The 23,321-nt window shown below is 53.9% G+C and overlaps 1 protein-coding gene across 1 annotated transcript in view; it reads left to right on the top strand.

The window, feature by feature from the left end:
• Positions 1-548: 548 nt before the first annotated feature.
• LOC140399924 (neuroblast differentiation-associated protein AHNAK-like) overlaps positions 549-23,321 on the top strand; it is an 84,874-nt gene continuing 62,101 nt past the window's right edge. The window contains exon 1 of the mRNA XM_072489406.1: positions 549-679. The gene's annotated coding sequence lies outside the window, so the exon portion shown is untranslated. The remainder of the gene's footprint in view (positions 680-23,321) is intronic.

Raw genomic sequence — 23,321 nt, forward strand, 5'->3', positions numbered from 1 at the left:
CGCCCGGGTAGATACGGGAGGCCCGAGGCTGCACTGTGCCCATCAGCCCGAGGCTGCACTGAGCCCATCTGCCCGGGGCTGCACTGAGCCCATCTGCCTGATGCTGCACTGAGCCCATCCGCCCGGGTAGATACGGGAGCCCGAGGCTGCACTGTGCCCATCAGCCCGGGGCTTGCACTGAGCCCATCTGCCTGATGCTGCACTGAGCCCATCCGCCCGGGTAGATACGGGAGGCCTGAGGCTGCACTGAGCCCCTCCGCCGAGGTGGCACCCTGGCCCATCTGCCCGGGTAGATCTGCCAGGCCTGTTCTGTGCCCTCCAGGTCTGACCTGGGTACTCTTCTCTCCCTCTGGCTGTGTTTTGCAACAAGCATTGGCAGATGGTGGGTTTACCAGGACACATGACTGTGCTCTTGACACATCCCCTTGATGTCAGTCAGGCTTTACTCCTCTCTTTCCACTCCTATAGGGAACGAAGCTGTCTCCACCCCTCCAGGACACACCCCAGCCCGTGGTACAAGAGCCCAGCCCTGTAACACTTCGAGCTTTATGATCGAGCTTACTGGGAAGGCTGGAGCTACAGTAGAGTGCTGCATTCAGCAAAGGCTTTACCACACAAACATCGGTTCCCTGGCACCATGAGACGCCGGGGACTTTAGCGGAGAAATCGCTGCCACCAGGTAAAGTTGGTAAAAGAGATTATTTAGCAAACAATCTGCTTAGGAAATCCTCATTCTCCTGCAAGAGCAACGAGACAGAGAGAAAGAGTGGGGGATCAGAGACTGGCTCTCTCGTTTGCGAAGTTGTCAGAAAGTTTGGAAAAGTTTTTTCTGTGCAAGCGAAATAGGGTTCTGGCCGATGGGTGTGGACGAATGTAACAAAAGTGAGCTGTACCCACCCTCCTGGAGAAAGTCTGCAGTCGAAAGAGGCGTTGAGGATTGGCACATCGACATTTCTAAAAGTGCATGCCCAAACTTTTTTAGGGGAAAAGAGTTGGAAGTTTAGTTTTGAGATGTTGGAATTTTTATTTTTTCTTAATTGGAGGGTGGGCGTTGCTGGAGGAATGTTGTCGACAAGTTTTAACGGGGGGGGGGGGATCTCTCCCCACTACCCCTCTTTGAAGTTTCTGCCTCCTGAATGTGTGGAAAAGGAGTTTTTGGGGGGGAGGGGGGTTGCAAAAAAGCGCCTATGCCTCCCCTCCCAGCCAGCCAGCCTCTGGGCACACAGCCAAGGGTGTAAAAACCTTGGTATTCCTGACTGTGGTGGGAAAGGCAAAGTAACTTAAAGCAGACCTTTTTTTTGGGGGGGGGGGGGGTGGAGACACAGAGAGAGAGAGAGAGAGGACAGGAGAGGGGTGGGGTGTGAGGAAAAATGCAACCACCAGAACTTCACATGGGATGGGCGGGGGGGGGGGGGGGGGTGAAGGAGATACAGAGGAAGGAGAGAGAGTAGAGACAGCGAGAGAGAGAGAGAGAGCAGAGGGACTTTAAATCTGTGCCAGAGATAGGAGTGGTGTCAGAAATCCCAGGGTGTGGGTGGGGTGAAGATTGAACGAATTGAACTGGTGAGACATCGAAAGGATTGTTATTTTTTCTTTAGTTGTTGTCGTTTTCTGTGCGTGTGTGTGTGTGTCAAAATCCTCCCAAGTTTGCAAATACGAATCGCAGGGGAGCGTTTTGATTCTGGGCCAGGTCAGTCTGAATGCAGTTCGGAAATCTGGGCGAGCTTTCTAATCCTCCCCCCCCCCCACTGCAAACTGCAAGTTGTCAGAATGCAAGTACCCCACCAGAAGGCTCCCCCACCCAACCCCACACACACACAGACACAGACACAAAGTGCTGGTCATAATCATCAAGTCAAATGAATTGCTAAGGTTGCTTTTGTGTTTGAGGATTTCCAGTTTCATTTCTTTTTTGGGGGGGGGGGGCAGCTTTTTTTTTGGGGGGGGTAGCTTTGGGTTTTATCGTTTTTGCAGCCGGCCCTTTGAGTGGGTGGGGTAGGGGGCGTGGACGAAATTTGGGATCTGGGCGAGGCGACGTTGGCAGCTCTTGGGAGAGGGTGGTGGTGTGTCCACCTCAGCCCCCCGGCGGAGCTGGCCAGCTTGTCCCCCCCCCCTTGCAGGTTGAAAGCCGCTTATTGTTACAAGTGAGCCCCCCGTCGTCACATTCCCGCCGCCTGTTCGGGGAATCCGGCTGCTTTCGAAGCCAGCTCTGTAGCCCCTGTGCTACACCAGCCCCTACACCCCCCCACACACACACACACACACTCGGGGCAGAATATGCATGTGGGGGTTGATGCAATGCCCCCCTCCCCTGGGCACGACACCAAAACGCTTCCGCCGGTTGCCCCCTGTTTTTGGATCAGTTGTCCAGTAGGTGAACGATCCCCCCCCCCCCCCACACCCCCCTCCCCGTAAGGTACACACCAACGTGTGCATCAGGAGGAACAGCAAAGCTCCCCCCTAACGTGTTAAAGGCGTGTCACTCTGCATGGCACCCTCCAGGGGCTAGTGCCGAGACACAAGGTGCAAAACGGGAATTGTGCCAACCCGCCTGCTGCGTTTTTCTTTCTGACTTGCAGAAGGGGGGTGTGTGCATCCCCGTCCGACCGGGATATTGTTCATTTTCTTTTCCCCCCCCCTCCCCACACAAGGGTTTGCGAGAGCTTTTTGGAGAGTTTCGCCTCTCTGTGTGGCAGGCTTTGGTTTTGAGCGGGACGGGGGGGGGCGGGTCGGGGGGGGGGGCTGGCACCGGCTTCTTGGCACTTGCAGAGCGGACGCTATCTTCGGTGGTTTCGGCACCTGGAACGGGGGGGGGGGGGGGGGGGGGGGGGGGCAACTCCCGACGGTCGACTGAACCCCGCCGACACCTTTTGGCCGAAACGGGCGGACGGGTTGCCAGCTGTGGAAATGTCCGTTTTGAATTGTGTTTGAAAGGGGCGTGGCGTTCAGAGGCTTTAATCGCATTTGCAATAGCCCCCCCCCTTCCTTCCCCCCCCCCCCCCCCCGATCCTCCTCCTACCACCCCCCCCCCCCAACCCTCCCCCCACCCATGCAGTGGTGAGCTGCGCAAGGACGCTATGATCTCAGTCTCCCAACCCCACCCTAGTCTGTAATGAGTTAGCTGTTGTACGACTGGGACTGCGACTGTAGGAGGCGTCACGGGTTCATCTACCCCGCGGGCTAGGATGGCAGAGCGGGGGGGGGGAGGCACGGGGGGGGGAGTCTTATCCCTAACTCCCACCCTTTCCCCCCCCCCCCACCCCCCGCACTCCCTCCGCTGCCAAGTCCCAGCGCGGATTTGTTCAGGCTGGGCCGCGATGCACCTCTTGGCCGAACTGCCGCCTGACTGTTTCAGACTCTGGCGCGCGAGGAGTGGCCTCTCGGCTGAGGCGACTTTGGGGGAAAGCGGCTGGAAGAGACCTCGGCGGACCGCACCTTCCGGTGAGGAGGGGGTGTGTGGGGGGTGGGGGGGGGGGGAGGAGGAGAGAGTGGCCGGGGGAAGGGGTGGGCGGGGTACGGAACGAGAAACACAGAGCTGTCTGCAAGTACGCAGCTCCCCAAATTGTTCGACAGTGTAGCAGGGCGGAATAAACGGCTGTCATTTTGGGAAGGGGAAGTTACACGTCTTGTTGGTGTGAAAGGGGACGCGGTGAGATTTCCGCGGTGTGATTGGCGGGACTTCTATTGTCGTAGCTGTTTTTTACCGGGAGCAGTCTGCTCACCGGTCCGGCAGGCTGCGTCGGGCGTGGAAGCGACTTTGGCCGACGTGGGTGTCTCTCTCCTGTTGGGGTTCGAGAAGGCGGGGGGCTGCGCGATCGGTTACGCGACCCGTTAGGAGTGGGGTTTGCTCCCTGCTGGGGTGTCTGGGTCACCGTCGTTCCGTCGCGTTCCCGTGACGATTGAAAACCCGCAGCCTGTCCCAGGCGCTCAGTGCAGCTTGGCGGTCTGGAATAGGTTCGGTCGATGGGCCGAATGGCCGCGTTCTGCTCTTGTATTTTACGGCCTCATGGGGGCTTTCGAAAAGGGAGATTCGACTGAGTTGAAAAGGAGGGATGTGCGGGATTACCGGGGCGGGGGGGGGGACGACACTCGGCGAGTTGTTCATTCGGAGAGCCAGGCCCGACGCGGTAGGCCTCCATACTGCATTGAGCCGCCCATCCCTCGCTCGTCCAACTACCCCGCCCCTCCAGCCCCACCCTTCACACGCTGTAATTGCACCCTCCTGCCAGTGATGGCGCCGGCTGGCTGAAGTGGGCAAATGTCAGCGCGTGGAGTTTACACAGGGAGTTGCCATTGACAACGCGGTCATGGGAAACCAAGAAACAGGAAAGACCGGGAAGGGTGCCCGATGTAAAATGTCGGAATAGAGATATGTCGAGAAGTTCGTGCGCGCCAAATCACGTAATAATCCAATAATAATCTTTTCTGATTGCCACAAGTAGGCTTACATTAACGCCGCAATGGAGTTACTGTGAAAATCCCCTCGTCGCCACATTCCGGCGCCTGTTCGGGGACACGGAGGGAGAATCCAGAATGTCCGATTCACCCGACAAGCACATCTTTCGGGGACTTGTGGGAGGAAACCGGAGCGCCCGGAGGAAACCCACGCGGACACGGGGGGGGGAAGAACGCGCAGACTCCACACAGACAGTGACCCGAGCCCGGGAATCGAACTCGGGGACCCTGGCGCCGTGAAGCAACAGTGCTAACCACTGTGCCGCCCATTGTCCTATGTGGTGAAACACAGAGGTATCAGACACCCACACCCCCCTTCACCGGCAAGTCACGCTTGGTAGTGTTAATATCTCTGAGCTTTTGGTATTTGCAGTCCCCAGGCGCAAGACTGGTCCATTCCAGGAATCTTTGAGAAATGTTTCTGCGGTTTAGGTTCTGGCCTCGCCCTTTGTTTCCGTGCATTTCTTCAGTGTACAATGGGAAGGCGACCCACTTCCCTGTCCTCTGAGGGTAATGTCGGGGGTGCAAGGTTATTCATTTGTCGGCGAGAGTTAATCAGCAACAGGCAGGGACGGAACAACGCAGCCTCGCACGGACCGAGACACACTGAGGAACAACGGGCCCCGATACAGGGGCGGGCACTGAGGGACATACCGAGACAGAAGTTAGCGAGAAACACTGAGGCAGATGAATTAAGAGCAGGAGTGAGGCCACTCGGCCCCTGGAGAGCCTGCTGCTCCGTTCAACGGGATCGCGGCTGATCTGATTGTCAACCCCCAACTCATATTGCTGCCAACCCGCCCCCCCCCCCCCCAATAACCTTTCACACTCCCCCTTGTTAATCGGGAATCCAATCGAGCACAGCCTTAAAAGATATTCAAAGTCTCTGCTTCCACTGCCGTTTGAGGTAGAGGGTTCGCGACCCTCTGAGAAAACGCGCACAGATGATGCAAAAATAGACACAGACGTGGACTCACTAAGGAACGTAGTAAGGCAATTGGGTCGCTGCCGGGTTCGATTCCCACTGGGCCACTGTCTGTGCAGAGTCTGCACGTCCTCCCCGTGTCTGCGTGGGTTTCCTCCGGGTGCTCCGGTTTCCTCCCGCAGTCCAAAGATCATAGAACATACTGTGCAGAAGGAGGCCGTTCGGCCCATCGAGTCTGCACCAACCCACTTAAGCCCTCATTAACACCCTATCCCCCGTAACCCAACAACCCCTCCTAACCTTTTTGGACACTAAAGGGGCAATTTATCGTGGCCAATCCACCTAACCTGCACGTCTTTGGGCTGTGGGAGGAAACCGGAGCACCCGGAGGAAACCCACGCACACACGGGGAGAACGTGCAGACTCCGCACAGACAGTGACCCAGCGAGGAATCGAACCTGGGACTCTGGAGCTGTGAAGCAATTGTGCTATCCACAATGGCTACCGTGCTGCGTGTTAGGTGGATTGGCCGTGCTAAATTGTCCCTTAGTGTCCAAAGATGTGCAGGTTAGGTGGATTGGCCGTGGTAAATTGCCCCTTAGTGTCCAAAGATGTGCAGGTTAGGTGGAATTGGCCGTGCTAAATTGTCCCTTAGTGTCCAAAGATGTGCAGGTTAGGTGGATGGCCGTGGTAAATTGTCCCTTAGTGTCCAAAGATGTGCAGGTTAGGTGGATTGGCCGTGCTAAATTGTCCCTTAGTGTCCAAAGATGTGCAGGTTAGGTGGATTGGCCGTGCTAAATTGTCCCTTAGTGTCCAAAGATGTGCAGGTTAGGTGGATTGGCCGTGGTAAATTGTCCCTTAGTGTCCAAAGATGTGCAGGTTAGGTGGATTGGCCGTGCTAAATTGTCCCTTAGTGTCCAAAGATGTGCAGGTTAGGTGGATTGGCCGTGGTAAATTGTCCCTTAGCGTCCAAAGATGTGCAGGTTAGATGGATTGGCCGTGCTAAATTGTCCCTTAGTGTCCAAAGATGTGCAGGTTAGGTGGATTGGTCGTGGTAAATTGTCCCTTAGTGTCCAAAGATGTGCAGGTTAGATGGATTGGCCGTGGTAAATTGTCCCTTAGTGTCCAAAGATGTGCAGGTTAGGTGGATTGGCCGTGCTAAATTGTCCCTTAGTGTCCAAAGATGTGCAGGTTAGATGGATTGGCCGTGCTAAATGTCCCTTAGTGTCCAAAGATGTGCAGGTTAGATGGATTGGCCGTGCTAAATTGTCCCTTATACACCAAAGATGTGCAGGTTAGGTGGATTGGCCGTGCTAAATTGCTTCTTAGTGTCCAAAGATGTGCAGGTTAAGTAGATTGGCCGTGCTAAATTGCCCCTTAGTGTCAAAGATGTGCAGGTTGGGTAGATTGGCCGTGCTAAATTGTCCCTTAGAGTCCAAAGATGTGCAGGTTAGGTGGATTGGCCGTGCTAAATTGTCTCTTCGAGTCCAAAGATGTGCAGGGTTAGGTGGATTGGCCGTGCTAAATTGCCCCTTAGTGTCCAAAGATGTGCAGGTTAGGTGGATTGGCCGTGCTAAATTGCCCCTTAGTGTCCAAAGATGTGCAGGTTAGGTGGGCTTACGGGGATAGGGCGGGGGATATAGGGTTCCTGTTCAAAGAGCCGGTGCAGGCTTGATGGGCCGAATGGCAACTCCTTCAGCACTGTATGCATCCTATGGATACTAATTTTTCCGACTATCTTGTGGGCGGATTTGGTGGCGAGTGGGTGTGTGAATCTGACAGAAGCCAAATAGCTGGCGTTGAATATCAGGTTTCCAATCTCTCAAGGGCGGGGTCACATTTCCCCCGGGCAGGTGGCACGAATGCGATTTGCCATGAATTTGCATATCGCGAATGCTCATTAAAGCCCGCCAGCAACCCAATTGGAGGAGGAAGTGGACCCTTTGGGTGTGGCGATATTTGGGGTTTCGAGAGAGGCCGGAGCTCACGGAGCGGAGGAAGGCCTTCCACGTTGCGGCCTTCGCCTCTATGATCGCACGGCGGCGAATCTTGCTGGAGTGGCGGTCGGCATCGCCACCGGGGGTAGCGGCCTGGTTGGGCGACCTGTACGACTTCCTTCCGAGAAGATAAAGTATGAGTTAAGGGCTCTGCAGGGTGGGGGTTTGAGGGCCTGTACTGTGCGCTGTAATGTTCTATGTTCTATGTTCTCTATGAAAGGTGAGGGATGTTTGTGACCGTGTTTGAGTGGCTGTTCGTCGCGGGGGGAGGGTGTATAGATCATTGCCAGGAGGTTTCCCGGAGTGTTTATTTGGTGTAACCTGTTTTGATACATCTTGAGGGGAGGGATGCTGGGACCCCGATAGAGCTGCATGAAAAGCTCACAAACAAGGGGGTCAAATCATAGATTATAATAGAATTTACAGGGCAGAAGGAGGCCATTCGGCCCATCAAGTCTGCACCGGCTCTTGGAAAGAGCACCCTACCCAAGCCCACACCTCCACCCTATCCCCATAACCCAGCAACCCCACCCAACACTAAGGGCAATTTTGGACACTAAGGGCAATTTAGCACGGCCCATCCACCTAACCTGCACATCTTTGGACACTAAGCGTAATTTAGCACGGCCAATCCACCTAACCTGCACATCTTTGGACTGTGGGAGGAAACCGGAGCACCCGGAGGAAACCCACGCAGACACGGGGAGGATGTGCAGACTCCGCACAGACAGAGACCCAAGCCGGGAATCGAAACTGGGACCCTGGAGCTGTGAAGCAATTGTGCTATCCACAATGCTGGCGCAGTGGTTAGCACTGTGGCCTCACGGCGCCGAGGACCCGCGTTCGATCCCGGCTCTGGGTCACTGTCCGTGTGGAGTTTGCACATTCTCCCCGTGTCTGCGTGGGTCTCACCCCCACAACCCAAAGATCTGCTGGTTAGGTGGATTGGCCGCGCTAAATTGCCTCTTAATTGGAAAAAAAAAAATAGGTACTCTGAATTTGAAATTAAATCAAGGAGGGTCAAAGGGGCACTGCATCGTTAACTGGAAGGGGATGTATAAAGACTCCAGGCGCAGTGCGGGTAGGGGTCCAAGTGGGGCACGGGCGCCTTGCAGGTGATGGGTTCAGGGGAGGGTGGTTGAAACTGGGAACAGGCGTCTTGAAGTTGCCTTTTCCCCGCTGGGTTGCTGTCACCCTGCGCGGTCTGGTGAAGACAGGTGGGCTGGAGCGAACGACACGAGGGATGCTGGTCTTTAAATATGGCGGCAGGGCCTTTGAGGCAGTCGGCTGAAGGCGGGCGGGCCAATCGGCTGCCTGCCCGCCAGGGGGGAGTCGGAGGGAACTCGCTTGTGCGTGATTGACGGGGTCCCAAGTGCTGAATCCGGCGCGGGATCCTGCTATTCTGGTCGGTGCCGCGATTCTCCGACCCGGTGGGGGGCGGGGGGGGGGGGGGGGGGGGGGGGGGGGGGCGGAGGATTCCGCCCAGGGACACTGAGGAACTAAGATTGGACCCAGACTTTGAGGGTCGTAACACAACACAATTATTGGGTGGCATGCAAACTCCGAAACGCAGGCGCTTAAGACACACAGGAACACTGCTAGCTACATGGCTACTGAGACACAAAGCCCAATAGATACAGGCATTTTGAGGCATTGACATCAATGTGATGTGCGCAGGGGGAAATTATATATCTTGGGCAAGGGGGTAAATTTATACCTCGTCGGGCAGTCGAGGCTGAATTGTTTAGCCGGTGATAATTGTCAAGTAAGCGGGTGGGCCAAAGATGCGACATCCACAAATTAATTTGTGCATTAATGCAAAGAGGACCAATAACTTTAGCCCGAGGGCCTCCCAACTGGACAGTCGAATGAGAACGCACCCTGGCCATCTCGCTTGCGGTTGGAAAAAATGTGAAGTTGCCCCAAAAGCCACAAGTGGTGAAATGTGTGTTTCTCGTGTCGAGAGTGCGGCCTTCGTTGTCGGGGGGGGGGGGTTGTTTGTTTGCTGAGCAATGTTTCGAACTTGGTCTCCTCTCCGCGCGGACGTTCAAGGGCGCGTGGCGCTTTTCAAAAGGAAGGCCACCCCGCCGTGCATCCCTCGACCAACAGGTTAAGTGGCCGCTGATCTTCAAGGTAGCTCTTTAGCTGCCCTCGCACCTCCTCCTGTCGTCCGCTGTCAGTTTTTGAACGCTCCTCCTGCGAGGTGCCTCGGGGTCATTTTCCCACATTGCAGGCAAGCTCTTGTTGTTGTCAGCCTTGCTTTGTGAAAAGGCAGCCGTTCCGAGTTAATCCGTCCAGCGACAAGCGCTTCAAGACACCGCCGAGATCTGGGACGCGGCGCTGTGTGGGCGCAAGAGCTGTCTTCAAAGAAAGTCCACTGGGTTCAGCGAGAAGATCGATTAACTTTTTAAATTTGGAGCACCCAATTATTTTTTTCCAATTGAGGGGCAATTGAGCGTGTCATTCCACACCCACCCTGCACGTCTTTTTTGGGTTGGGGGGGGGGGGGGGGTGGGTGGCGAGACCCACGCAGACACGGGGGGAAGAATGTGCAAACTCCAACACGGACGGTGTCCTGGACCGGGATCGAACCCGGGTCCTCGGCGCCGTGAGCAGCGATGCATAACCACTGCGATAGTGTGTCGCCCGAGAGGACCGTGACAGCATTTGCCTCGGAGTAGGGTGCGGAGTGGGTTAACAAACAATAAACAGAAAATACAAAACTCAGATTTCCCCCCCCCCCCCCCCCTCCAACTAACATCGATGAAAAAAAGTTTTTTTTTTTGTTTTGAAAGAGGACATCGCGTGAGAATATTTTTGGAGCCCTGACTGTGGGAAACAATTTGTAAATGTTTATTGCCAGTTTCTGGTGAAGGGGCCTCTGTAAAATCTTGCCTCTGGGGCCCGTTAAGTTGTGGGGGGGGGGGGGGTGGTGTTGGAGGGGTTGGGGTGCAACGTTTGCAGATATTGTTATATTCAACCACTTGGTTTTTTGCGCTCGTGGATAACCTGCGTTGGGTATTTGAAACAGTGGGTTTTACACGAGAGGTTACAGCAAACAGTCCTGAAATTTTGCGTGGCTTTTCCTATCTGTCGCGACTTCCGCATTTTTTTTTAAGGGGCGAGGGGAAGAGCGTGAAGTTCCCACGAGATGGAAACTGGATGTGTATAGATCTGAAATGGGAGGAAACTCGATTGAATTGGGTTTAGGGCAAGCTGCGGTTAGAGCGTTCCTGTCCGCATGACAAAATGGCGGCGCCTTCAAGATGTGGCAGCCATTTTGTATTGGTCCACCTTCTCCTCGGGCTGGGGCGCAGCGATGTCAGCTACCTGTCGGCCACTTGCTCTCCTCCCCGCAGCAGTGAGGAAGTGATCTTATTTGGCAGGGGGCCTCCAGAGGGCTGTTTCCGCCTCTCAATCTGCGGCATGTTCCGCGGGGCATTGAGGCTAATCACGGCGGCTCCTCTTGATGGGACCCGCTGAGTCGTTGCAGATTCGGACTTTCGGTCGTGGGGCGAAAGGACTTCAGATGGCGGTGAAGGAGGCTGCTGGGGGGGGGGTTGTTCCAACTGTATTCCCATTTTACGCGTGCCTGGTTGAACGAGACTCTTCTTCATTTCTTCATTCTTGACTCGAAACGGGAACAGTTCCTCTCTCCACAGTTGAGGCCAGTTGAAGCATTTCCATTTACCAAATGCTTTAGTTTGGCCCTGGTTTCTGATGGATTCTTGTAAATATTCAACGTAACCCCTGTTGGCGCTCCCGTGGCGCTGACGGGCGGCGCGGCAGCACAGCGGTTAGCACTGTGGCTTCACAGCGCCAGGGCCCCGGGTTCGATTCCCGGGCGTGGGTCACCGTCTGCGCGGAGTCTGCACGTTCTCCCCCCGCGTCTGCGTGGGTTTCCTCCGGGCGCTCCGGTTTCCTCCCACAAGTCCCCGAAAGACGTGCTTGTTGGGTGAATCGGACATTCCTGAATTCTCCCTCCGTGTCCCCGAACAGGCGCCCGGAATGTGGCGACGAGGGGATTTTCACGGTCACCCGGGTGGAACCCATCGCATGGGTGCAGCTGACCTCCAGTACTTGTGCCATCATTCACGTGTGACCCCCCCCCCCCCCTATAATGAGTGTTCTCGGCTATCGAACCCACAGGTATCATCACCCCCTCCCCCAAGCTTCTCTTCAACCTTATAATTTTCAGCAGGGGACCCACTGTGTGATATTCAGGAGCGAGAATCATACAATACACACATACAATTTACAGTGCAGAAGGAGGCCATTCGGCCCATTGAGTCTGCACCGGCCTTTGGAAAGAGCACCCTACCAAAGCCCACACTTCCACCCCATCCCCGTAACCCAGTAACCCCCACCCAACCTTTTTGGATGCTAAGGGTCAATTTATCGCGGCCAGTCCATCGTAACCCTGCACGGTAGCATTGTGGATCGCACAATTGTTTCACAGCTCCAGGGTCCCAGGTTCGATTCCCGGCTTGGGTCACTGTCTGTGCGGAGTCTGCACGTTCTCCCCCGTGTGTGCGTGGGTTTCCTCCGGATGCTCCGGGTTCCTCCCACAGTCCAAAGATGTGCAGGTTAGGTGGATTGGCCGTGCTAAATTGCCCCTTAGTCTCCAAAGATGTGCAGGTTAGGTGGATTGGCCATGCTAAATTGCCCCTTAGTGTCCAAAGATGTGCAGGTTAGGTGGATTGGCCGTGATAAATTGCCCCTTAGTGTCCAAAAATTGCCCTTAGTGTTGGGTGGGGTTACTGGGTTATGGGGATAGGGTGGAGGTGTTGACCTTGGGTAGGGTGCTCTTTCCAAGAGCCGGTGCAGACTCGATGGGCCGAATGGCCTCCTTTGCACTGTAGATTCTAGGATTCTATAACCCGCACGTCTTTGGACTGTGGGAGGAAACCGGAGCACCCGGAAGAAACCCACGCAGACACGGGGGGAGAACGTGCAGACTCCGCACAGGCAGTGACCCGAGCCGGGAATCGAACCCGGGACCCTGGCGCTGTGAAGCAACAGTGCTAACCCCAGTGCTACCGTGCCGCCCAGCGTGGCTAATTCTTTCACCTCCTAGCCTAATCTAGCAGCATTGAAACCAGTTGCGGTTCCCGCCCCAGCCCACCAGCGACCGAGACTCGGCCCAGACTGAGTGAGGGGCTCCCGATTTCCTGGTCTGGTGACTCCTGCTGGAGGGGAACCGGGATTGCTTGTGATGCCCTCCATGGTTGAACAGCTCCCGAGCATTCACCAGCTACTTGATAATGGGTACTTAGCGTACGGTGGCAGGGCGTTGCCCCTCGGGAACCGGGAGGGTGCGTAGAGGAAGGGTGGGGGGTGGGAAACTACCCGAGAGAACAGAGTTTAACTGCGGGGACTGTGTGACGGGGGCAAGGTGGTTGGGGAAGAAAGTGCCAGGAATGGTCTGTCAAAATAATGCGAGGTAGCCAGAAGGACAGGCTCGGCTTGCTGCTTGAGCTTGTTCGGTTCGTTAGCCGTTTGCTGTTAATGTCAAATCAGTGTTCCTGCTGTGAGCTTCATTCCATTTACTGCTGAGAGGTGGAGGAGATTACATCTGTCTCTCTGAAGTACTTGATCCCACGGGTGTAGGCTGGCACACCTCTCAGTACTTCTAGGGCACCGCATTGTTTGGGGGGGCCTTTCGCCCGAAGCCTGAAACCAAGGCCCCCCCCCCCCCCCCGCCGGCTCTCTGACAGATTGGCCGAGTGTTGGAAGGATCTCGCGTTGCTATTGCGGGTGCAGCCGGGGAGTTGTCCTGGTCTTATTTTGCCACTGTGGCGAACGGTTACTGCCTTATCATCACGTAAGGTGATGTCCCCTTTAAGACCGGGCTTGGAACCCTGGGGACTCCGCCTCTGGCTCCGCCCATCTGTGAGCCGTATATAAAGGGCTGCCTCATGGGCTGTGTAGCAGTCAGCACACGTCTCAGCTCTAACATAGTTCTTAGTCTAATAAAGCCTCCTTTACAGTTTAATCTCTAAGCTTCGTTATTGAGGGTACCTTAGCCAGCCAACATTCCTCTCGTCCCCGAACAGGCGCCGGAATGTGGCGACGGGGGGCTTTTCACAGTAACTTCATTTGAAGCCTACCTGTGACAAGAAGCGACTTTCATTTCATTTCATTTCGATAAACGCCGACAAAGACGGACCAAGTGAACGGGCGATTCATTTTCTGACTGTTAGTGCAGATCACAAAATGGCGACAGTGGCTTGGCTGCTGGCTGCTGGGTAGTTTCTCTTCAGGAGGAACTCGGGCGCTTTGAATGCTCACGGGGATTCTGAGAGAGGACGGGGTGCATGCAGGGGACATGCAATTCAAGAGAGTCGTGCAAAGGTTAGGCACGGGGGGGGGTTATTAAACATCAACCCTGCGGCCTTACAGTAGCGTGAATTCATTAATAACCTAACTTGTATGATGTACAATCCTTTCAAAAAATAATATAAGTAACTGGGACCTTGCAAAATCATTTGCAAACTCTGTTAGACTGGTATTAAATACAGTATTGTGAAGCTTTTACAGCTCAGAGACAGAGGCAATTAGGCCCAAAATGGCCATGCTGGTGTGTTCATGAGTCACACAATTCTGCTCCTGTGTCTGATTAGGTTCCTGATCGATAAGGGCTCAGGGGTTGTGGGGAGAAGGCAGGAGAATGGGGATGAGAAAATATCAGCCATGATTGAATGGGAGCAGACTCGATGGGCCGAGTGGCCTCAGTCTGCTCCTACCTCTTATGGGCTACCTGCATACTCAGCACATGCTTAATTCAGGTGCTTTACACAGGTGTGATTAACACGCCGTCATGCAGGGTTTCTGTTTTACAGGATAGCCCCGTGATTTCAAGCGTTACTATCTGGGGTCGGCTGAAAGAGCTAGTGTGCTCCGTTTTTTATTAGCGTACCCAACTCTCTTGTCCAATTAAGGGGCAATTTAGCGTGGCCAGTCCACCTACATCTTTTCGGGTTGTGGGGAGAATGTGCAAACTCCACACGGGCGGTGACCCAGAGGCGGGATCGAACCCCGGGGGTCCTCGGTGCTGTGAGGCAGCAGCGCTGACCGCCGCCCGGCACGTTCCCGATGGGCTGCATAGAGAGGAGCCGCTGTGGGGCAGCACGGCGGCACAGTGGTTAGCGCCGCCGGTCGGTCGCTTAAGGGCCTCCCCCTTGCCCCGGCAAAACTCACACTTTCCCAGTGTCGCAAGAATGCCAATTGTAAAGGGAACCTAACAACGATTTATACTGGGTGAGAGGATAGTGCGGGGTGCAAAGCTTTGGCAGTGAGTCTCTCTTTTTCTGCACGTTCCCGTTGCAATTGGTATTCTTGCGGATGTGTCCTGATGAGTGCAGGGCAGAAAACTTCAACTGTCTGTCTCTTTCCAGTAACAAAGTTGTGTACTACCAAGCGACTAGGGATCAGGACCTTCAGGAAAGGAGAGGGGATAAAATTAGAACAATGTCTCTCTCTATATGTGACATAGCTGCCACAGCTATTATCTCAACGACGGATGCTATTCCTGGAGCTCGCAGATAATTGAGGTTTGCCTGTCCGTAGGGGGTTGGGCCTTAACGCGCACTCAAGCACGAGTGTAGGAGACTGGAGTACTGTCAAGACGCTGAGGGACATTGGGCTGGATTCGCCGATTTTGAGGCTCTGTCCGGAGGAAGTGTCTCGTCTTACGATGGAAAAGGTCACCCCCCGCGCCGATGCATTACCTGTTCTGTATATGATGGGCGGGATTCTCACCCAGAGATGACTGCACGGTGAGCGGGAGGAGCTCACCAACTTGAACCTGCTCTCTTGCCAGCCCACCTGAGCACCGCAGACAGCGTTGGCACCCGACTGTTTGGTCCCAGGGGAGCTCGGGGAAGCTGACCACGGATCGGGGAATGGGGTTGTGACCTTCCGAGGTCTGGCCAGCTTGGTTGGATGAAGCTGTTGAGCTATGGAGGGGGTGGCAGTTTCTTTTGTTTATAACCCACACGCGCTTCTAATTGAGACAGTGGATGGCTTGCACCTGAGCTTTCTAACCCTTCAGGCAGTGACTGTGTGGGGGGGAGAGGTGATGAAGATCATCCTGGGGCAGGAGCACTGCTTGACTGGGTTGGGGCCGATGGCTTCAATGCTGGGCGTCCACCTGGGCAGGTTACCTGAAATCCACTTGGGGCTTTGAAGCATTACTTCGGCAGGGAGGTGTGTCGAGCCATTAATTAGGAAAGGGAAGATTTGTACGATCTGAAGAGAAACCTGAGCAAATGATTATTGGTCTCGCTGAGTCGATTGAGACGGCGACGGTGGATGATTCCCAAAAGGAATGAGGAAGGAAAATCTGGGATATTGATCACAGCTACTGTGAATGAACTCTTCTGAAGGCGTTGACTCTATCCTTGGGGTCGGGCACCCTCTCGTACCTCCCACAGGCTATACCCGATAAGACAATAAGACAAAGAACATACAATGCAGAAGGAGGCCATTCGGCCCATCGAGTCTGCACCGACCCACTTAAGCCCTCACTTCCACCCTATCCCCGTAACCCAATAACCCCTCCGAACTTCTTTGGTCACTAAGGGCAATTTATCGCGGCCAATCCACCCTAACCTGTACGTCTTTGGACTGTGGGAGGAGACCGGAGCACCCGGAGGAAACCCACGCAGACACGGGGGGAGAACGTGCAGACTCCGCACAGACAGTGACCCAGCGGGAATCGAACCTGGGAACGCTGCGAAGCCACAGTGCTAACCGCTGTGCTACCGTGCTGCCCTTACATAGGAGCAGAATTAGGCCGCTCGGCCCATCGAGTCTGCTCCGCCATTCAATCATGGCTGATATTTTTCTCATCCCCATTCTCCTGCCTTCTCCCCTTAACCCCTGATCCCCTCATTAATCAGGCACCTATCTATCTCTGTCTTAAAGACACTCAGTGATTTGGCCTCCACAGCCTTCTGCGGCAAAGAGTTCCACAGATTCACCACCCTCGGCTGAAGAAATTCCTCCTCATCTTTGTTTTAAAGGATCGTCCCTTTAGTCTGAGATTGTGTCCTCTGGTTCTAGTTTCTCCTACAAGTGGAAACATCCTCTCCACGTCCACTCTATCCAGGCCTCGCAGTATCCTGTAAGTTTCAATAAGATCCCCCCTCATCCTTCTAAACTCCAACGAGCGCAGACCCAGAGTCCTCAAACGTTCCTCATACGACAAGCTCTTCATTCCAGGGATGTACTTCGACAATGAACTGTGTCTGTTCCACCAACATGGAGGGAGGTTGGTATATCTCAGGGCTTCGTCCTCGCTTGAAGTCCTGACCTACTCTGCAGCCAGCGGTTCGCTGGAGGGCCGTGGGGCGTGCCCTGCCGTATTTCTAACCTGCCCCCACCTCTGGTTGGAGCTGGATCCATAGCAGCTCAGACTCATTCAAGTCTTTGATAAGACGTGCGGGGGACGCAATGCAACTTTTGGCTGTTGCTGCTTTGGGCGTTGGCACGTTCGTCTCTGGCCATCCGTGCCGAGGCAGAGCAAATCAGTCTCTTTCTCCCTGAGTTGGGCCTCTCTCTCCCTCTCGCTGTGTTGCAAGGGGACGCTGGCCACCTTCCCCTCTTCGGCCTGCCACCTGTTGCTCAAGAGTATTGACAGTCAGAGAGATCTAGGAGTACAGGTCCACAAGTCACTGAAAGGAGCAACACAGGTGGAGAAGGTAGTCAAGAAGGCATACGGCATGCTTGCCTTCATTGGCCGGGGCATTGAGTATAAGAATTGGCAAGTCATGTTGCAGCTGTATAGAACCTTAGTTAGGCCACACTTGGAGTATAGTGTTCAATTCTGGTCGCCACACTACCAGAAGGATGTGGAGGCTTTAGAGAGGGTGCAGAAGAGATTTACCAGGATGTTGCCTGGTATGGAGGGCATTAGCTATGAGGAGCGATTGAATAAACTCGGTTTGTTCTCACTGGAACGACGGAGGTTGAGGGGCGACCTGATAGAGGTCTACAAAATTATGAGGGGCATAGACAGAGTGGATAGTCAGAGGCTTTTCCCCGGGGTAGAGGGGTCAATTACTAGGGGGCATAGGGTTAAGGTGCGAGGAGCAAGGTTTAGAGTAGATGTACGAGGCAAGTTTTTTACACAGAGGGTAGTGGGTGCCTGGAACTCGCTGCCGGAGGAGGTGGTGGAAGCAGGGACGATAGTGACGTTTAAGGGGCATCTTGACAAATACATGAATAGGATGGGAATAGAGGGATACGGACCCAGGAAGTGTAGAAGATTGTAGTTTAGTCGGGCAGCATGGTCGGCACGGGCTTGGAGGGCCGAAGGGCCTGTTCCTGTGCTGTACATTTCTTTGTTCTTTGTTCGATATGTGTGACGCGCCACCACGAATGATGAAGTGGGCGGCGGGAGGGGGGGGGTAGTGCCCAGGCCTGATTGTCTAACCCCTCCTGCCCAAACTCCTCACCTTCCAAGATCTGTAATCTTTGGAAGCTGGAGGTTTTGCCTCCGTAGTGTCGGGTCAAACCTCGGCACCACTCGAGCCGCAGTCGGCTTAAACAGCTTCTTTATATCCTTGATCCCCCCCCCGCCCCCGCCGCCGCCCCCCCCCCCCCCCCCCCCACCCCAGGCAGCCCCCGGAGTCCAGCCAACGAGATTCTTTCGAAGCGCCGTCACTTTTGCCAGGTCGGAAACGCGGGAGCCAATCTGCGCACAGGAAGCTCCCAACCGGACGGCAAATGATGGAATGAGTCGATGAAGCCAACTGAAGCTTGGCAAGAATGGGTGCCTTCACGAAGGGAGCGCAGGGAAAAAGCAAGCAGATAGGTTTTTCCGTGATAGAATTCGGGTCTCGCTTTGGATTAAGTTTTTTCCTTTGAACGTGAAGACGCAGCAAACAAGCCGCTGCCCTGCCTCAAGTTGTATGTAGGTCAGGGGGAGTCTGTGGATCGGCCTATCTGAAAGGAGCTGTGTTATGTTTCTTGGCCTTCGTCGCTTCGGGGCCTGTTGATGTTAGCTGGAGGAGCGGAGTTCGCCCTCCCTTCAGAGGGAGTTTTAGGAAACTGGCAGAGAAGGAGCTTGTAATTCCGAGCAAGCTGAGAAGAAAGTTGTTTTTCTTCTTCTCTCTCTCTCTCTCTCTGGGGTTTTATTGACGGAGGGTGGGGAGGGGGGACGGGGGGGGGACACATCGTTGAATTCGATCCCCCCCCAATTGTGCAGAGGGGCTGGAAGATTCCAGTTCCACGCGTCGCGACACACACCCAGAGACTGCTCCGATCAAGGAGTGAGAAAGATTGAAGGGAAAATAATCACGTTAGCTCCAACCGCCCCCGCTCTAGTTTTGGCTCCCTCTTGCTGAGCTGCAGTCCTGGTATTCATTCTCCCCCCGCCCCCCCCCCCCGATCATCTATATGGGAGCCAAGACAGACAGTGCTTGCCTGATGTGAACTCAGAGTGGATCTAGCTGTGACTTGCGCTCACAGACCAGACTGAATCGATGGGGGGGGGTGGGCGTGCAGGCTCCACACGGACAGGCAGTCACCCGAGGCCGGAATCGAACCCGGGTCGCTGGCGGGGTGAGGCAGCAGCGCTAACCGTTGTGCCGTCCAAGCGTCGGGTTCACAACGAAACACAGGCCCAGGGCCTCCCAACAACAGGGGGCGCCCCCAAAGTGATGAACGGGTCTCTCATAGCCAATCGGGGACCGGACCACTTTGGAATCGCCCCCAGAATTTACAAGTCAATCATGGGATCATAGGATTTGCAGTGCAGAAGGAGGCCATTCGGCCCATCGAGTCTGCACCGGCTCTTGGAAAGAGCACCCCACCCAAGCCCACCCCCCCCCACCCTATCCCCATAACCCAGTAACCCCACCCAACACTAAGGGCAATTTTGGACACTAAGGGCAATTTAGCATGGCCAATCCACCTAACCTGCACATCTTTGGACTGTGGGAGGAAACCGGAGCACCCGGAGGAAACCCACGCAGGCACGGGGAGGACGTGCAGACTCCGCACAGACGATGACCCAAGCCGGGAATCGAACCCGGGACCCTGGAGCTGTGAGGCAACAGTGCTAACCACTATGCTACCATGCTGCCCGAAGTCCTCCCGCAGTCCAAAGATGCGCGGGACCGGTAGATTTGGCCGTGCTGAAAAAAAGATTAGGTGGGGTTACTGGGTCATGGGGAGAGGGTGGGGGAGTGGGCCTATGTAGGCTGCTCTTCCAGAGGGCGGGTCCAGACTTGTGGGTTCGAATGGCCTCCCTTCTGCACTGTAGGGATTCTACGGGAAGCACGTTCCGCAGGGAAACCCCTCTGCCCCAGCACTGAGCCAAGGCCACACACTTTAAACCAGTGTTCCCTCAGAAGGAACTGTGGTGTTGGGCGTTCTGACACACAGATGAGCCAACACGGTTGTATATGGTACAACGCTATTTTATTTAAACTTACTATGTACAGTTTTGTCTTGATACTCTGCACGTGGGGATTCCCTGTTTGTGATCTTGTAACAGGTCTTGTCCGTGTCTTTGTCCCCAGACCTACTGTCCACTAGGTGTCGTGCTCGTGCTTTTATGTGGTTGGTGTCCTTGTGTGTGATTGGTTGTGGTGTTGTGTGCTCTGATTTGTCTGTTGGTGTGTCCATCATGATGTGTGTGTTTGAATATCATGACAGGAACAATGCCGCCTGCTTTGCGATCAATGTCCTTCCTTCCATTGTGTCATCGCAAGCAGGAACCAATCGAGGCAACTCTTATAGAATCTCACATCCAGGGCTGCAACTCCTTCAGGCTTCCCAACCTAATAAATATTTTCTCAGGATCGAGACTTTGGTTAGCTCAGGCCAAGCTTTCTAAGAATACAGAGGTTTCTATAGAGGCTGAGGTTTTGTCAGTCACTTAATTTATCCTATTTGAAGCAGAACCGCAATAGATAAAATTGGCGGCAGGAGAAAGATGGTCCATAAGACATAGGAGTGGAAGTAAGGCCATTCGGCCCATCGAATCCACTCCACCATTCAATCATGGCTGATTTCAACTCCATTTACCCGCTCTCTCTCCATAGCCCTTAATTCCTCGAGAAATCAAGAATTTATCAACTTCTGTCTTAAAGATACTCAACGTCCCGGCCTCCACCGCCCTCTGTGGCAATGAATTCCACAGACCCACCACTCTCTGGCTGAAGAAATTTCTCCTCATCTCTGTTCTAAAGTGACTCCCTTTTATTCTAAGGCTGTGCCCCCTGGTGCTCGTCTCCCCTGCTAATGGAAACAACTTCCCTACGTCCACCCTATCTAAGCCATTCATTATCTTGTAAGTTTCTATTAGATCTCCCCTCAACCTCCTAAACTCCAATGAATATAATCCCAGGATCCTCAGACGTTCATCGTATGTTAGGCCTACCATTCCTGGGATCATCCGTGTGAATCTCCACTGGACCCGCTCCAGTGCCAGTATGTCCTTCCTGAGGTGTGGGGCCCAAATTTGACGATGGTGCGGGCAAGATTTCTTCATTATTCAATACGTTGGGAAGTAATGGATCTAATCAGTGGCAGTATTCCTCAGATGATGCCCGATTTCCATGTGGGGCCTGTGGAATTTCACAGCACAGATGGAAGCTATTTGCTCACCTCTTGGAAAGAGCTATCCATGTCGTCCTACTTCTCCATTTTTATAAAGCCTCAGAGAGGAAACGTCGTCTCTTCCCGACAATGTTTCTGGGGGGAACATTCCATGTTCGAATAACCCCCCAATTCACATCAACAGTCACAATATCGCGGGTGGCGCAGTGGTTAGCACTGCTGCCTCATGGCGCCAAGGACCCAGGTTCGATATCGACCCCGCGTCACTGTCCGTGTGGAGTATTTTAAAAATGAATTTAGAGTACCCAATTGCGTTTTTTTCCAATTAAGGCGTGGCCAATCCACCTAACCAGCGCATATTATAATCTTTTATTGTCACACGTATGAAGTGGCTGTGGAAAGCCCCTAGTCGCCACATTCCGGCGCCTGTTCGGGGAGGCCGGTACGGGAATCTGAACCCGCGCTGCTGGCCTTATTCTGCATCAGAAACCAGCTGGCTAGCCCACTGAGCTAAACCAGGTTCTCTAGGTTGTGTGTGTGTGGGGGGGGGGGGGGGGGGGGGGGGCGAAACCCACGCAGACACGGGGGAGAACGTGCAAACTCCACACGGACAGTGACCCAGAGCCCGGGATTCGAACCCGGGTCCCTCAACGGCGTAGTCCCAGTGCTAACCTCGTGCTGCCCTGTCCGTGTGGAGTTTGCACATTCTCCCCGTGTCTGCGTGCGTCTCGCCCCCCCCCCCCCCACCCCACAACCCAAAGATGTGCAGGCTGAGACGGATCGGCAATGCTAAATTGCCCCGTAAGTGGAAAAAATAATTGGGTACTCGAAATTGATACATAAAATAGTCATCGTATCGTCGAAATTTCACTTGGCTAAGGAAATGACTGTTTCAGGCAACCTGCTGTGCCAGCCAGAAGAAACGGTTTGAAATTTCAGGTCGAAGGAAAGGTTTCAAAAATGGAGATTGGGATGTGCCTCTTGATGGGAACAAGTTATAGAGAAGAAAAATAAAGTTGCAGACATAGATTAAGTCATAAAGTAGCCTCGAATATAAATATGTGGCAAAGTATAAAACATTGTGCATGTACCAGCCTCCCCGAACAGGCGGCGGAATGTGGCGACTAGGGGCTTTTCACAGTAACTTCATTGTGACAATAAGCGATTTTCATTTCATTTTTCATGTAGAGGTACCGGATACGGCTGAAGTTTTTTTAATATAAATTTAGCGTGCCCAATTTGTTTTTCCCAATTAAGGGGGCAACTTAGCGCGGCCAATCCACCTCACCCTGCCCATCTTTGGGTTGTGGGGGCGAAACCCACGCAGGCGCGGGGAGAAGGTGCAAACCCCCACACACGGACAGTGACCCAGGGTCGGGATCCCTACCCGGGTCCTCAGCGGCGTGAGGCAGCGATGCTAACCACTGCGCCACTGATCAGGTGGCATTCCCGTGCTAAGGCTTTATATGAACTGTTTGTGGACAGAAGATGCACAAAAAAGGTCCTTTGAAAGACTTATCATGTTGGTTTGGATTGAGGAGTGGGCTACGGCTGAAATGTAAATATGTATGTTTGGTATTCATTTTCACTAGTGACGGTGATGTAGCAGTAGACGAAAGTGCTTTGGATATTGACTCATTGGATGTAAATGCATAAATGGTCTCAGCTTGGTTTGAGGCACCGAAGATTGATCAGGTTCCTCGAACTACCAACGCTGTAGAAAGTCGGAGAGGTGCATTGCGAACCATAAGTTTCACTGGCTAATCATTCTTTGAGATCTGATCCGGTTTGAATTGGCTGGAGAAAGGGCTTGACGCATGCATGCTTTCACACATTTGACAAGGGCCATGAATTAATATCTCGATAAGAACGCAGGAACAAGAGGCGGCCACTAAGTTCCTTTGAATTTGTTCTGTCATTATGACTGATCTGTATCTTAACTCCGTTTAACCAGTCATGTTCCATATCGTGTGAGTAAAGCTCTGTGATTGATGTTTCAATCGGCTCGAATTAACCTGTTGCATACCGAATTTTGAGCTAAGCTAAACACTAATGATTCAATAGACTTATGGGGCGGGATTCTCCGCAATCGGCGCCATGTCCGCCAACCGGCGCGATTCCCTTCCCGCCGAATATCCGGTGGCGGAGAACTCGGCAACCGGCGGGGGCGGGATTCACGCCAGCCCCCGGTGCTTCTCTGACCCGGCGGGGGGGGGGGGTCGGAGAATCCCGCCCCTTGTTCGTAATAAAATGCCAACTGGCACAAATGTTTTTCCCACAAAAAGCATTGTTTTACTGACGTTTGGTGACTCAACTGATTAATACATAGGACAACAATGTAATAGAACGTTGTGAAATTATATAGTCCAACA

This window comes from Scyliorhinus torazame, chromosome 24 (genome assembly GCF_047496885.1).
Source record: "Scyliorhinus torazame isolate Kashiwa2021f chromosome 24, sScyTor2.1, whole genome shotgun sequence".
In the NCBI taxonomy this organism is placed as follows: Eukaryota; Metazoa; Chordata; class Chondrichthyes; order Carcharhiniformes; family Scyliorhinidae; genus Scyliorhinus; species Scyliorhinus torazame.